Below are 13,885 nucleotides of genomic sequence, written 5' to 3'. Positions count from 1 at the left end.
ACTGAATTTACCTAACAGACACATACAGACATTCCATCCAACAGCATCAGAATACACATTTTTCATAAGTGTGCATGGAATATTGTCTAGGAAGATCATATGATAGGAGAAAACAAGTCTTAGCAAACTTATGAAGATCGAAATGATACCAGGTATTTTTTTGAATCACAATAGTGTGAAACTACAAATCAGTAGCAACAGGAAAGCTAGAAATTCTGAAACTTAAACAACACACTCCTCAGCAACCAGGAGTTGCTCAGAAATGAGAGAGGAGACATTACAACAAATACCATAAAAATACATAGGATCATAAGAAACTACCATGAACATTTATATGCCAACAAATTGGGTAACCTACAAGAATTGGATAAATGCCTAGAAATGTACAACTTATCAAGACTGAATCAGGAAAAAATAGAAAATATGATGAGATAACAAGTAACGAGGTTGAATCAGTAATTAAAATGGGCCAAAGAAGAAATCAGAGAAATAAAAAATACCTTGAAACAAAACAAATGGAAACAACATACCAAAATCTGTAGGATGCTGCAATAGCAGTTCTAAGAGGGCCATATATAGCAATAAACACCTACACTAAGAAAATAAAAGAGAGCTATCAAGCCTAACTTTACACCTCAAGGAAGAAAAAAAGAAAAAGTGAAGACCAAAGTTAGCAGAAGCAAGGAAATAACAAAGATCAGAACAGAAATTAAATGAAATAGAGACCAGAAAATAATTGAAAAGATCAACAAAATTAAGAGCTGGTTATTTGAAAAGATAAACAACATTGATGAGCATTTAGCTATTCTAAGAGCGAAAGAAGACTCAAATAAAATTAGAAACGAAAAAGATATTAGAACTGATACCCCAGAAATACATAGGATCATAGGAGACTACCGTGAACAATTAGATGCCAACAAGTTGGATAACCTAGAAAAACTGGATAAATGCCTAGTCATATGCAATTGAACAAGACTGAATCATGAAGAAATAGAAAACATAAATAGAACGGTAACAAGTAAGAAGACTGAATCAGTAATTAAAATCTCCCAAAAAAGAAAAGCCCAAGACTTCTGGGTTTCACTGGTGAATTCTGACAAACACTTGAAGAAGAATTAATGACAATCTTAAACTCTTCCAGCTAAAGAGGAGGGAATACTCCCAAACTCATTTTATAAGGCCAGCATTACCCTAATACCAAAACCAGATAAAGGCACTACCAGATATGAAAATCACAGACCAATAGCTCTGATGAATGTAGATGCAAAAATTGTCAACAAAATATTAGCAAACTGAAATTAACAGCTCATTTAAAGAGTCATACCATAATCAAGTGAGATTTACCTCTGGGATGCAAAGATGGTCCAACATGTGCAAATCAATGAATGTGATGCACCAGATTAATACAGAGTCTGACAAGTTCGTGAACTCATCCTAGAAAAAGTGTTACATACCTCATTGATGAATATCACTACCTTCAAAGTACTCCCCTTGGGAAGTTATGCACTGATTCCATCACCTAGTCCACCCTTCAAAGCAATTTTGGAACTTTTTCTGGAATGGCTGTCAGAGCTGTCATCGTATTACCCTTGATGTCCTGAATGTCATCAAAAAGTCTTCCTTTCAATATTTTCTTTATCTTTGGGTAAAGAAAGAAGTCATTGGGGGCCAGATCAGGTGTATAGGAAGGGTGTTCCAATACAGTTATTTGTTTACTGGCTAAAAACTCCCTCACAGACAGAGCTGTGTGAGCTGGTGCATTGTCATGATGCACAAGTCATGAATTGTTGGCAAAAAGTTCAGGTCGTCTAACTTTTTCGTGCAGACTTTTCGGCACTTCCAAATAGTAAACTTATTTAACTGTCCAGTTGATACAAATTCATAATGAATAATCACTCTGATATCAAAAAATGGTTAGCAACATCGTTGCAACAAGTTCACGAACTTAATTGTCAGGCCTCGTACAAGTGAACACTTAGTCAATGTTACTCAAGCAGTAATTCATCATAATTGAAAGTGTCTGGACGCTGATGGTAACTACTCTGAGCACCTCTTGTAATTGCAGAAGACAAACATGGCTTGTATTCATCTTTCATTGTCAGTATATATTGAGTATGACAATTTTAATACAGTTTTCCTCTCTTAAAATGTGTATATACTCTCTGTATATGCATATATAATGTATATATACATATATATGCATGTATATGTATATACATACATATATATATATATACTTCAGCCATGAGAAAGAAGGAAATCCTGCCACATGTTGACAACATAATTGAAACTTGAGGGTGTTATGCTAAGTGAAATAAGTCAGACAGAGAAAGAAAAATACCGTGTGATATCACTTATATGTGAATTCTAAAAAAGCCGAACTTGTGGAAACAGTGTATAATGATGATTACCAGGTGTGGGAGAGTGAGGGAAACGGGGAGATCTTGGTCAAGAGTCAGACTTCCAGATAGAAGATGAATAAGTTCTGGAAATATAATGCACAGTATTGTAATTATAGGTAACAATAATGTATTATATAATTTGAAGTTATTAATAGAGTAGATCTTCAATGTTGTCACCACAAAGAAAGAAATGGTAATTATGTGAGGTGGTAGAAGTGTTAGGTAACTCTAGGTGATAATCATTTTGCTATATATAAGTGTATCAAATCAACGTGTTGTATGCCTTAAACTATACAATGTTATATGTCAATTTTGTCTCAGTAAAGCTGGAATAATAAAGAAAAACTACCACTGAACTGTATACTTATAAATGTTAAGATGTAAATTTTATGTTATGTGTATTTTACTACATTTTTTTTTAAGTGGGGGAAAAAAGGAAGTGTTTAAATTCCAGTCTTTGCCCTCAGAGAAACCTAACTGTTATTTTGAAACAAACATAAATCACTGGGAAACTTTTTCTTAGTTATGAAATTTACTGTTGCCTAACCAAAAGGTCAACTACAACTTAGTTAAGGAGAAAAGTGAGAATGAAAAGTATCTTTTAAGGCTAAAATATTTCTTAATAATTCCTGTTAAAAGTCATTTTGTCTTGATTATATAGCTTTAAAAACATGAAAATGTATATTTATGTTTAAAATCTCATTGGACCAATATCTTGCAAAAAAAACAGAATTTATTTAAATGCATGTGTAAATGAAATGTCCAAATGTAGTATATGTTTGTCGTATTCTAAAAGCTGCTAACTGATTTTTTCAAGTAAATTTGAAAATAATTTGATATGTTTTTATGGCTTTTTTTTTTTTGGTAGACAGAAGGAAGATTTATTAAAGTAAGAGAAGGTTTGGCTGGGCAGAATCTGCTGGAAACTAAATTTTTGTGATTTAAAAGAAAGCTGCTACAAGCTATTTCAGAATTGTTAGTGGGGGGAGAGGGGGGATCTAGAAGAGAGTAAACGGGGTCTAATATATGGTGATGGAAAGAGAACTGACCCTGGGTGGTGAACACACAATGCTCACATTGTGTAGATAATTTACAGAATTGTACACCTGAAACCTATGTAACTTTACTAACAGTTGTCACCCCAATAAACTGTAACTTAAAAAAAAAAGTTGTTAGTAGGTAATCTTAAATATTTCTTCTTAGGACATTCTCATTAATGAATATTACCTAATATTTTAATGCATTAATTTATAGCAGTAGAATATTGGTTAAGTACTAACATGCCAGAAAAAAACTGTAAATTGAATATAAAATTGAGTTTTATATACCAACAGAATATTCTTCATAAGTCACAAACAAACCTTTATAATAATGGTTTTTACTTTTTGTGATTGAGAGGCTTCTTGCTTGAGGATAGATGCCTTTCGGCAGTGGTCAAATGTACATTGTTCAGGAAAATGGAGAGGGTTTTGTTAAAGTGGTTTTCTATAATAATGTCATGTAGTGTAGAGAACAAGAAAAGTAAACTACTGAGGGAAAAAATGTTTTAATGAAGCATGTTAGGCCACTTATTTTTTTTAACTGAATCTCTAGAGAATGCGTCTGTGGCTCAGTTTGCAAGCTGGGAAACCTGAATTCCTAAGAAATTGTGAAATTACCTCAATATTCTCCCAGTCACTATCTTGTAATACTTTAGCAATGTTAATAATGAGGACTAAATCAAAGAAATCTGGGCCTTAGTTCAAGAATACAAATAAAAATTTGTGGTAGATAAGTTACTTTCAAAACAGCTTTCTCTCATCCTGTCTTCATTAGTGATTGGATATGATAGCTATTGGAACATTTGATAAGTTTTAGCAAAGAAATAGTTCATCTGAAATGTAGAGTTAGCCACTCTAAATCTATGGTATGGTATATGGCAAAATGCTTAGTTTTGCTCAGATATTACTTTTAGAAAATATTTTGGCAATTTCAGGCTATTTGAGACTGAATTTCCTAAGCAATGTGACTATACTCTAAACTGATGATTAAAACTCATTGTTCCCTACTGTATTAGCCATCCTGACCCTCAGGAAAAATCTTCCCCTTGGATATATATCTTGAATTTCTTTTGTCAATTCTTGGTGCAGTTTCTCTGTCTTCCCAACTACCTTAGGGTAGATTTATGATCTCCTCCTCTTCCTTTCACTAATTCACTAACTTGTGGCCCATTAGTCACTTAGTAATTCCTTAGTACATCTCTGTCTTCAGCCCTTAAAGCCTCAAAAGCCCAATCTTTTATTTAGTTGTTTAGTTCACCTTCTAACAAATTATGATATACTAACATTCACCAAAATGAGAGAGTGAAACATTTGGTAGGGGTTTGGAGAGCAGAGAATGAAAGAGAGGAAGGCAAGGAGGGAGGGAGGAAGTAAAGAGGGAAGGAAGGGAAGAAAGGCAGAAGATAATAGGTGTTTACTCACAAAAAGGTAGCAAAATCTTGGGTTCCTTTATACTACTTTTTTTTCCTCCAAAGGATCATTTATATACACCACATTATCTCTCCTCAGCAACAGTCTCCAGTTGGGCACCAACCTACCATGTAATTCTGTTCCCAAAGATTCTGCTCTCACTATCCTTCTTGGTAGAAATATCTCGGGATGGAAATTTTAACCATGATCTTCTTACTACTCAAACCTGTATTCCTAAATACTTACACCCAGGCCAACAGATTGAAATAGATTTCGACTGCCTACAATTTTGTATGAAAAGATAACTTGTACAAACTTCTGTACACCTTTGACTTTGGAGTCCGAGAAGTAAAAAGTTAGGAAAGTGAAAGAAGGATTGTATTATATGGAAGAAATTCAATTTGACGAAGTACTTTTTTTATAAGAAAGGAAACAAAGAGAAGGAAAAAGGGGGATGGAATCACTGAGATATTGTACTTCATATAGTGAGGAAATTATTGTACTTTATTATTTGTCAATGCTCTATTCTTGTTTTTCTTTTTTTAAATTTTAACCAGTATTAAAGCTCTGCTATAAGATACTACAGTGGATAAACAATGAGGAAGACAGTTACTTGCAGTATGTTGCTTATGTCAAATTTGGTTTTAAACAAAACATGCAATTTACAATAAAAGCCAAAATAACTTCCTCAAGAAAGGCAAGAAATGCAATAGATGTTGAAAAGGAGGAAAAATATGACAGAAAATAGTGTCATTTGACCTGGGTGTGAAAGTTGTTTAAGATTTTAACAGTTGTCATAAATTGGATATTTCTCCAATATCTAAATAGATCAGAAATGCCACAGATTCAAGTAAGCATAATTTTTCATTTTTGTTTTTTTTGACCTTTCTAAGCAGTGCTGTCCTATCTACCCTCCCTCCATTACACCAAGCAGGGAAAAGCAAATATTGATTAAACTCATCCTCATTAATATTATGTCATCAGTACATACTGCAAGTAATAATGTCCATCCTATAGGTCCTTAAGCATTGCTCATGTTCTTTTACCTGAAGTTCTTTGAATTCAAAGTTTTCTAGTACTTTGGGAGTCTGCTATTTCCCTAAGTTTCTACCTAAGGAGCTCATCTCCTTTTTATGAGTAAATGACACAGTCTTATATGTTAAATTTTAGTCCATTAATGCTTTGTGAAAAACATAACAAAAGATGACAGTAATTTGCTTCTACAGCACTCATTTTTTGTTCTCTTACGTCAGAAGATATTCGGAAATTATAAATAACATTTCATGTACCAGCTTTACCAGTATTTGTTTGCTAACTACTTCATTCATAGAGTAGTGTATTCAAGTCGTACCATATTACTTATCTTCTAGACTAAATGTAAACGCTGCCTAACAAAATAGTTCTGAATCCCATTTTAAAATTTAATGTATCATAAAAATCCTAAATTTGTTTGTATGCATGAATGATACCATGACTAATTAGATTGTGCAGCAAATTAAATATAGACAACTTGACTTCTGTCTTTTAGTGTATGAACAATACATATTGATTATGCTGTGCATAAGTCATGCTAAGTAGAATATTTTAAATAATTAAATTGGAGTTCAAAGGGATTAGAGACTTTAATACTTACAGTTACACAGCAGTTCAGAGCCAGGGTTAGAATACACCTAATCTTTGGATACTGGCCCTTTGTATTCACCACCTCTTATTTTCAGATTAGTAAAATAATCATATTAAAAACATCTGTGATTTAAAAAACCCACTATTTGACCTTAAATATTTTCTCAGACAATCATAATAATTAAAGTCTCTCTAGCACTGCCACAAATTTATGGGAAATAACAGACTATCATTCTTTTGCAGTTTGCATTCACTTTTAAAAATGTCCATATTCTTCAAATATTTTTCTTCAACTAAGACATGAAATTTCAGCTTTTAAAAGTGCCAGCATTTACTCTGTTTTTTCTTTGATGGCATTTTTACTCATGACTTTAATAATGTAGTCTATGTATTTTTTAAATTTTTATTTTGAGACTCTTATGACCTTTTGATAATTGATAGATCCTAGGACGTCTTCAACAAGCATCTTTGGCCTGTTGCTTTTATATTATTATTAATTTACAATGCGTCAAGCAATTACTGTGTACTAATCACTATTTTACATATATTGTACGTTTCTAATTTTTCTTTATGACAACCCATAAGATTGGTGTTAGTATCCTTATTTTATAAGTAAGAAAACTTGGAAAGGTTGAAGTCATCCAGCTGATAAATGTTGGAAGTAACATTTGAACTTAGGTGTGTCTGACTCAAATCTCTTTGTCTTGGTTATTGCCTGCAGTAGGGGACATGTCTCTGAAAAATGACTATTCTCTTGCCTGACCTTGCAAGTGAGTATAACCAGCTAAGGTGGTTTGTTTGGTATGCTGAATCTGTACTAACATGAAGCTATTGTTTGGAAGCAGAGGTCCTTATAATGCTGGGAGTGGAGGGTAATTCAAGCCAATTTTAGCATCAAGTTTAGCATAGGTACTTGGTTGTCATGGGTTTATGTTAATATGAAAGAAGCTATATTCTTGTATGAAAGTGAAATTCCTTTAAAGTAAACTATGTTCACATAACTTTCAAATTAGAATATGTTCTCTATTTTTTTACAATTCTTCTAAAACCCATTTCTCTGTAAAATTTTAGATACTCTCTCAATATTGTCCTTAAATTTAATCACTTTTTGCAGAGCTATAGCACAAACAATGTTAATTTTCATGATGCATTATGGCATAAAAAAAATCATTATTTACACTGTATGTTGCCAAAAGAAGACATTGTTTTTGCAACAGAGCAAAGACTATCTTTTGTTTTAGGAGATTCAGCAGAATGGACAGAACACTTAACACCAATAAAACCAACATTGGCACAACTAAACTGCACGTTAAAATGTACATTTGTCAATTGAGTTGTGTATATATTTCAAAATCTGAACTTCCTTTTGAATTGTCTCTGTGAATGCCTTCCAAATCCAGGACATCCTCTTTGCAGGGGCAGGAGAACTATGTTATATAACAACATCATTTAATCCACATATATAAAACCAGATAATGGCTATTAAAAGAACCAGAAAACACATGCGATCAGAGGGAGATTAGAAGACCTAATTTGCCTCCTTTCTCCATGGAAGAGAGGATGCCCTCATAGTCAGTAAAGTATTTTCAGTGAGATCCTGGCTTTTCTTCTTTTGGCTTCGGATCTCGGATTATAAAATGAGGGTGTGGTTTGGAAAAGAACCTAAGTAAGAATATGGAGAAATGCTAGTTTAAATATTATATCTTGATCATTATTTTCCTCTGGGTCTCTAGCTTTTGGACTTTTTCATTCTTAATGGGCCTCTAGGTGCCAAAACACAGATAGGGAAATCCTCTGGAGGACAAGGAGTGTGTTTATTTAAGTAAGACATAGGCTAGCCAGGCCATTGCCTGAGTGGAATGTTGCTCTGATAGGGCCACTGGAATAAAGGGAGAATGTGATACAGCTGAATTCAGGCCTACTCGTGGAGCCCCATACCTAACAGGTTACACATACACTGGTTTGGCTACCCCAAATTAGACAAATATGGTCTTGGAGAGTGGGAGTTGTTACTGGAACAGACTTTGCCCATGTTATCACTGTTGAGCAAATTTTTATAGAATATAAGCTAGAAATGGCATCTGCATGTCTCTTTACACACTGGTGGTATTCTGCTATTAATAAATCTGGAGAATGCCTATTGGCATATTGTAACTACAATGAACATTGGATGAATAATTGAATAAATTAATGAATGTAAAAATGGTTTCCTATACCTTTCTATTGCTTGGGATACATTTTTTTTTCATATGTAACTCTTCTATGGGCTAATATATAAAAATAATAATGGAAAAAAATTTTTCATCTAAGTTTTCCTCATCTATGAGTCAATTATTTTGTTAAGCCTTATGGAATTGCAATTTTTAAAGGTCAATAGGTCAAATATCAGAAATTTCATACAGTAATCTAATATAAAGATAAATACTTTTAACAAAGTTGACTTGTACACAACTTATACTCTTATTAGCTTGCTGATACTTTGATTATTCCACTAACATTATTTTTATGACATGGAAATAAGTCCCTGCTCTTGAAAAGATGTGCACATCTTTGCTTTGGCACCTAGAAATTCTTATCCAAAAAATATAATTTCAATAATAAGTAAATATCTCTTCAGTTAAGTGAAAATATCTCTTTTTATCCCTTTGCAGCATATTTATTTAAGAATATTAGAAATTAATTATACATTGGGGACTCAAATCTTGTTCTTGCTGTTCGTGAAAAAGTCGGATTACATGCGTGGTTCCAGCATGTACCTTTATATGAATTATTAATAGCTAGATTTTATGGCTTTCAGATTGCTAACTTCTTATTACTATGGCAACATAGCAGTGCTTAGCTGTACCTTATTCTTAAACTTAACACATGCCTTAAATATAAATTGCAATGAAACTTTTATCAGTATTGTTCATAATTAAAATCTTGATGACTCTGAAATATTTAGCATTTTGGGTGTTCATTCCAGAGACTCCAAGCACAAAGACGTACTAACATTTTTCCATGCTTTCTCTTTCTTTCTACTTTTGTCTCCATTAAGAAAAAAATAGAGAATAATATAAAAATATACAAATATAAAACCCAATAAATTCAGTGCATTTTAACCAAAAAAATCATAAATTTTCAGATATTTAAATGAACATAAAAGTGTCAAGTATAATACAAATTATAAAAGTACACATTTGTAATATAACTGTAAAGCGCCATGCTCTCTGGCAATGTATTTGATCTCAAATAATTTTACCGTTATAACTAAGGTTTAATTATAGGTGCATTTGAAGGAATTTTAGATTAGAAAGAAAAACAACTTGATAATTGTTTGATGATAATTGTTTAAATAATGTTAATTATTTAAATTATAACGTGATACCTATAGATTTATTCCTATGTATTTTCCACAACAAATAAAGGTGATTTTGAATTTTACTTAGAGAAAGTTAATTAAAACTAGGTAATGTTTCTTTTTTGTTAGCTACTAATTATAAGCAATATTTTTTGTTATTATTGTTGCTTTTACTGCGTATGTTACATGATTCCCTTTCTGATGGCCAGAGGAAGTAAGCTAGGAACATTCTGACGTGGTAATTGGTATATCTGAAATATTTAGAAGATAATCTGACTAGGTCTATATATCTAGAAAGGAAAGTTTAGTAAAGGGTACTTTAAGTGCTTATCAATTATGTATAACTGTGTTAGGACTAGAGAAACTTGAGCTAGCCTAAAAAGTTAAATTCCAGGCCTTTGAGTTGGATAGAGGATCACATGGCAACCTAATCATAGAAACCTTGGATATAGGGTCCTCATTTCTTTCTGCTTTCAAATAGATTCAACATCATACCAAATTTTATTGATATAACCTTTTTAGAGAATTCAGTGGTAACATTAACTCATAATAATATTTTTAAATAATCATATTAACAAAAGCTATTAGAGTATCCTTAGTTTTGCTATGTACTTCATTATACACATATAGAATGTGTTATTTTCTACCGTTTCACATTATTAAACAATAATTGAGAGAAAATGGAACTTAAATAAAGCTATATTTATAGTTGTCTTTAATGACTATATAGTTTTATAAAACTTTTTTGTATAATTTCTTCAAATTAATTTTTCACAGTACTAGAAGCCTTCCCTTCACATAAATTTTCAAAGTAGCAATTTTCATAATGTATTATATCATTTTGAGTAACAAGAGCTGCAATAACATGTTATGGCACACATTTGCAGTTCTTCACTTAGTATCATAAAATGTTTATGGTTTGACATTTTATTTGAATCTCATGCTAATTGAATATTTTTTAAAAACCTTAGTAGCTAAAGCCATGATTCCTTTTTGTTTTGACTTTGTTTTTATTTCAAGAGTACATATTCAAAACACTAAACTTAAAACTCAATAAGAAATGAAGCATTGCAAAACATAATTTAATTATTTTACTTTGTCTTATGGTTAAGAGCCCTTATGAGATAAATTGCCATATTTGTTCATCAAAAATTGACAGATTTCAAAAGGTGTAAAAAAAAGTCACGAGTAATATTAAATTAGCCTTTTAAAGAAATTACAAAGTTATGCCCCTCCAAATTCCTCTTACAAGAAAGCGTTTGGCAGCCTTAATGCCTATTGATACTTTTGAGGCCCCATAAATTGCTCCAGTGAACTAAGTGGTACTCCATTAATTATATATATATATGTATGTACATACATACATATATATACAGTTGCATGACACTAAAAATACTAAAAATCACTGAAGATGCTAAATATCACTGAATTTTATACTTTAAAAAGGTACATTTTATGACATGTGAATTATATCTCAATTTTTAAAATATGACCAGAGATCCTTTATATTTTTAAAGACTAATTAAAAAATCTTATATGAATATATAGGTATAATTGAATATAAGTATTTTAATTTTCAAATGCTAGTTAAATGTGAAATAAAATAACCTTGTGCCATCTATCCTTCAACTAAATTATTTGCATATTGTGGGTAATAGGTGGACAGTTAATCTACAGAACACATTTTCTATATAAAAGCTTCATCTCTCTCTCTCTCTCACACACACACACACACACACACACACACACACACACACTTTTTTTTAAGTTGCAGTAATCATAAATCTTCACCCTTAACTACTTTAGTGTATTTTTTTCAAAGAGCAAGGCTTTTCTCTAACGTCACCATAATACAATGATCAAATTAATGAAAATTAACATTGCTATAATATTATTATCTAAACATACTGTTGTTAGTTTGCAAACTGGTTCCCTACATGGAGGGCAAGGAGAGACCAAAGAAAGAGACAGACTATTCCAGATTGGGAGGTGGCAGTTTTAATAAGCAAGGAAACTTACCTATTAAGTATTGTCTCAGGCAGCCATAAAATGAGTAAACCTCTGCCCTAACCCACCAGAATCTTAAAAGTTCATGTAGAAGTCTTAACTGGGTTCAGTCACGTATACCATCCAGAAGGTCGCAACATCACATTGCTCTCTCAGGGCTGTGTCCTTGGAAATGGCTCTAGCCGTGGGAAAGGGATGGGGGTGAGGCACCTCGGATTTGGTCAGGTCCAGCTCATAGGTCAGCCAGTGGTCATGTCCTCTCATGACCTCCTCCAGCAACTTTTCATATTCAAATTTTGCCAATTCTCGTAATACTATTCTTTATAGTAACTTGTTTTTTCTCCATCCAGCATCATACATTGCATTTTGAGTTGCCATGTTGCTTCAGTCTCTCAGGAGTATCTCTGCCTTTGTTTTTTACGACATGGATATTTGTAAAGAGTGCAGGACTGTTGGTGTTGTTTTATTTTTCAAGAAATTTCCTCAGTTTGGGTTTGTCTAATAATTTTTCATGATTTGATTCAGGTTACACATTTTTTGCAAGAATTATTACCTGTATTAGTGCTCAAGATCTGCTGTAACCAAAAAAACGTGGTGGTTTACAACAATAGAAATTAATTTTTTCACAGTCCTAGAGGCCAGGAGTCAAAAATCAAAGTGTCGGCAGGGCCATTCTCCCTCTGAAAGCTCTAGGGGAGAATCTTTTCTTGCCCCTTCCAGCTTTTCTGGTGGTGCCAGGAATTCCCTGGCCTGTGACAGAGTAACTCCAATCTTTGCCTCTGTGTTCACATGACTTTCTTTCTGTGTTTCTCCTCTTCTTATAAGGGCATTGATTATTTAGTGCCCATCTGGTTAATCCAGGATTATCTCATCCCAAGATCCTTTAACTCAATTATATCTGCAAAGACCCTTTTTCCAAATAAGGTCACATTCACAAATATCAGGGGTTAGGATTTGGGCATATCTTTTTGGGTCCACAATTCAACCCAGTATATTACCTAAATGGTATTGTGTCCTTTTCAAAAGATAATATCAGGATGTACTCATTGTAGACAGAGCTAGGAAATAAATTTTTTGTTAAAAAGTTATGAATTCATACTGATACTCTACTTCTAATTAAATATTACAGTTTTTTCCCATGCATGCCCATATTCCATATTTGTATCTTCCTTCTTCCACAGTGAGAATCCTAGCTCCTAACATTATCAAAATGTTTACTTATTTGGTCAGTCCTTCAACATACATAAAATAGTTCCAGATTATTATGCCTATATTATTACCAACAAGAAATTTACCAAATAAGGTTTAAGATTTCTTTGTGGTTCTTTTGATGTTCAGCAGAAATTATGTAGCCAGGTCATAGTTACTTGGATCAGGTACTCCTCCCCTTTCTGTGGAGTTAACGTTATTCATTGATATACTATTCATTCATTTGTTTCTGTTTGTATTCAGTTTAGGGTTGCTTCATCCTTATTGGTTTAATTTAATTTTTTTTTTTTTTTTAGTAATGCCATTTTTACATGGTTCTAAAAGTAAAAACTATATAGAAAGGATACTTGAGTCACTCCTCCCCTATCCATTCTGACTTGTTCCTCTTATCTCCGGTAGGCAACAGTTGCATTCGTTTCTGGTTTACTGTTGTTTCCTTTTGTAAATGTAAGCAAACCCTTCCCCGTTTCCTTTTGCAAATATAAGCAGATAAATGTATATTGTCTCATTTTGCTTTTATTTTACATAAAGGTAGCATACTACAGTTAGTCCTTTGTATCCACTGGTTCTGCATCCAAGGATTCAACCAACTAAGGATCAAAAATATTTTTAAAAAAAGATAGTATGTTGATGCTGATGTGTACCATGTTGTTAGGCCTACAATGGTTGCATCTGCACTGAACATGTATAGACTATTTTCTTGTAATTATTCCCTAAACAATACAGTATAACAGCTATTTACAAAATCCCCCAGCGGATACCAAACGATGCCTGTATTTATCAGTGGTTCTCAAATGGGATGGTTCTTCCCTCAGGGAATAATATTGGGAGATTTTTTTTTTCACAGACCAGAT

The 13,885-nt window shown here is 32.7% G+C and overlaps 1 protein-coding gene across 2 annotated transcripts in view; it reads left to right on the top strand.

Annotated features, from left to right (window-relative positions):
• Window positions 1-13,885, top strand: part of ABCD2 (ATP binding cassette subfamily D member 2) — a 114,293-nt gene that overhangs the window by 20,998 nt on the left and 79,410 nt on the right. The gene's annotated exons all lie outside the window — the stretch shown is intronic.

This window comes from Rhinolophus sinicus, chromosome 1 (assembly GCF_057876585.1).
Source record: "Rhinolophus sinicus isolate RSI-liver-muscle chromosome 1, RSI-T2T, whole genome shotgun sequence".
Taxonomy (NCBI): domain Eukaryota; kingdom Metazoa; phylum Chordata; class Mammalia; order Chiroptera; family Rhinolophidae; genus Rhinolophus; species Rhinolophus sinicus.
This window is presented reverse-complemented; position numbering and strand designations above follow the sequence as displayed.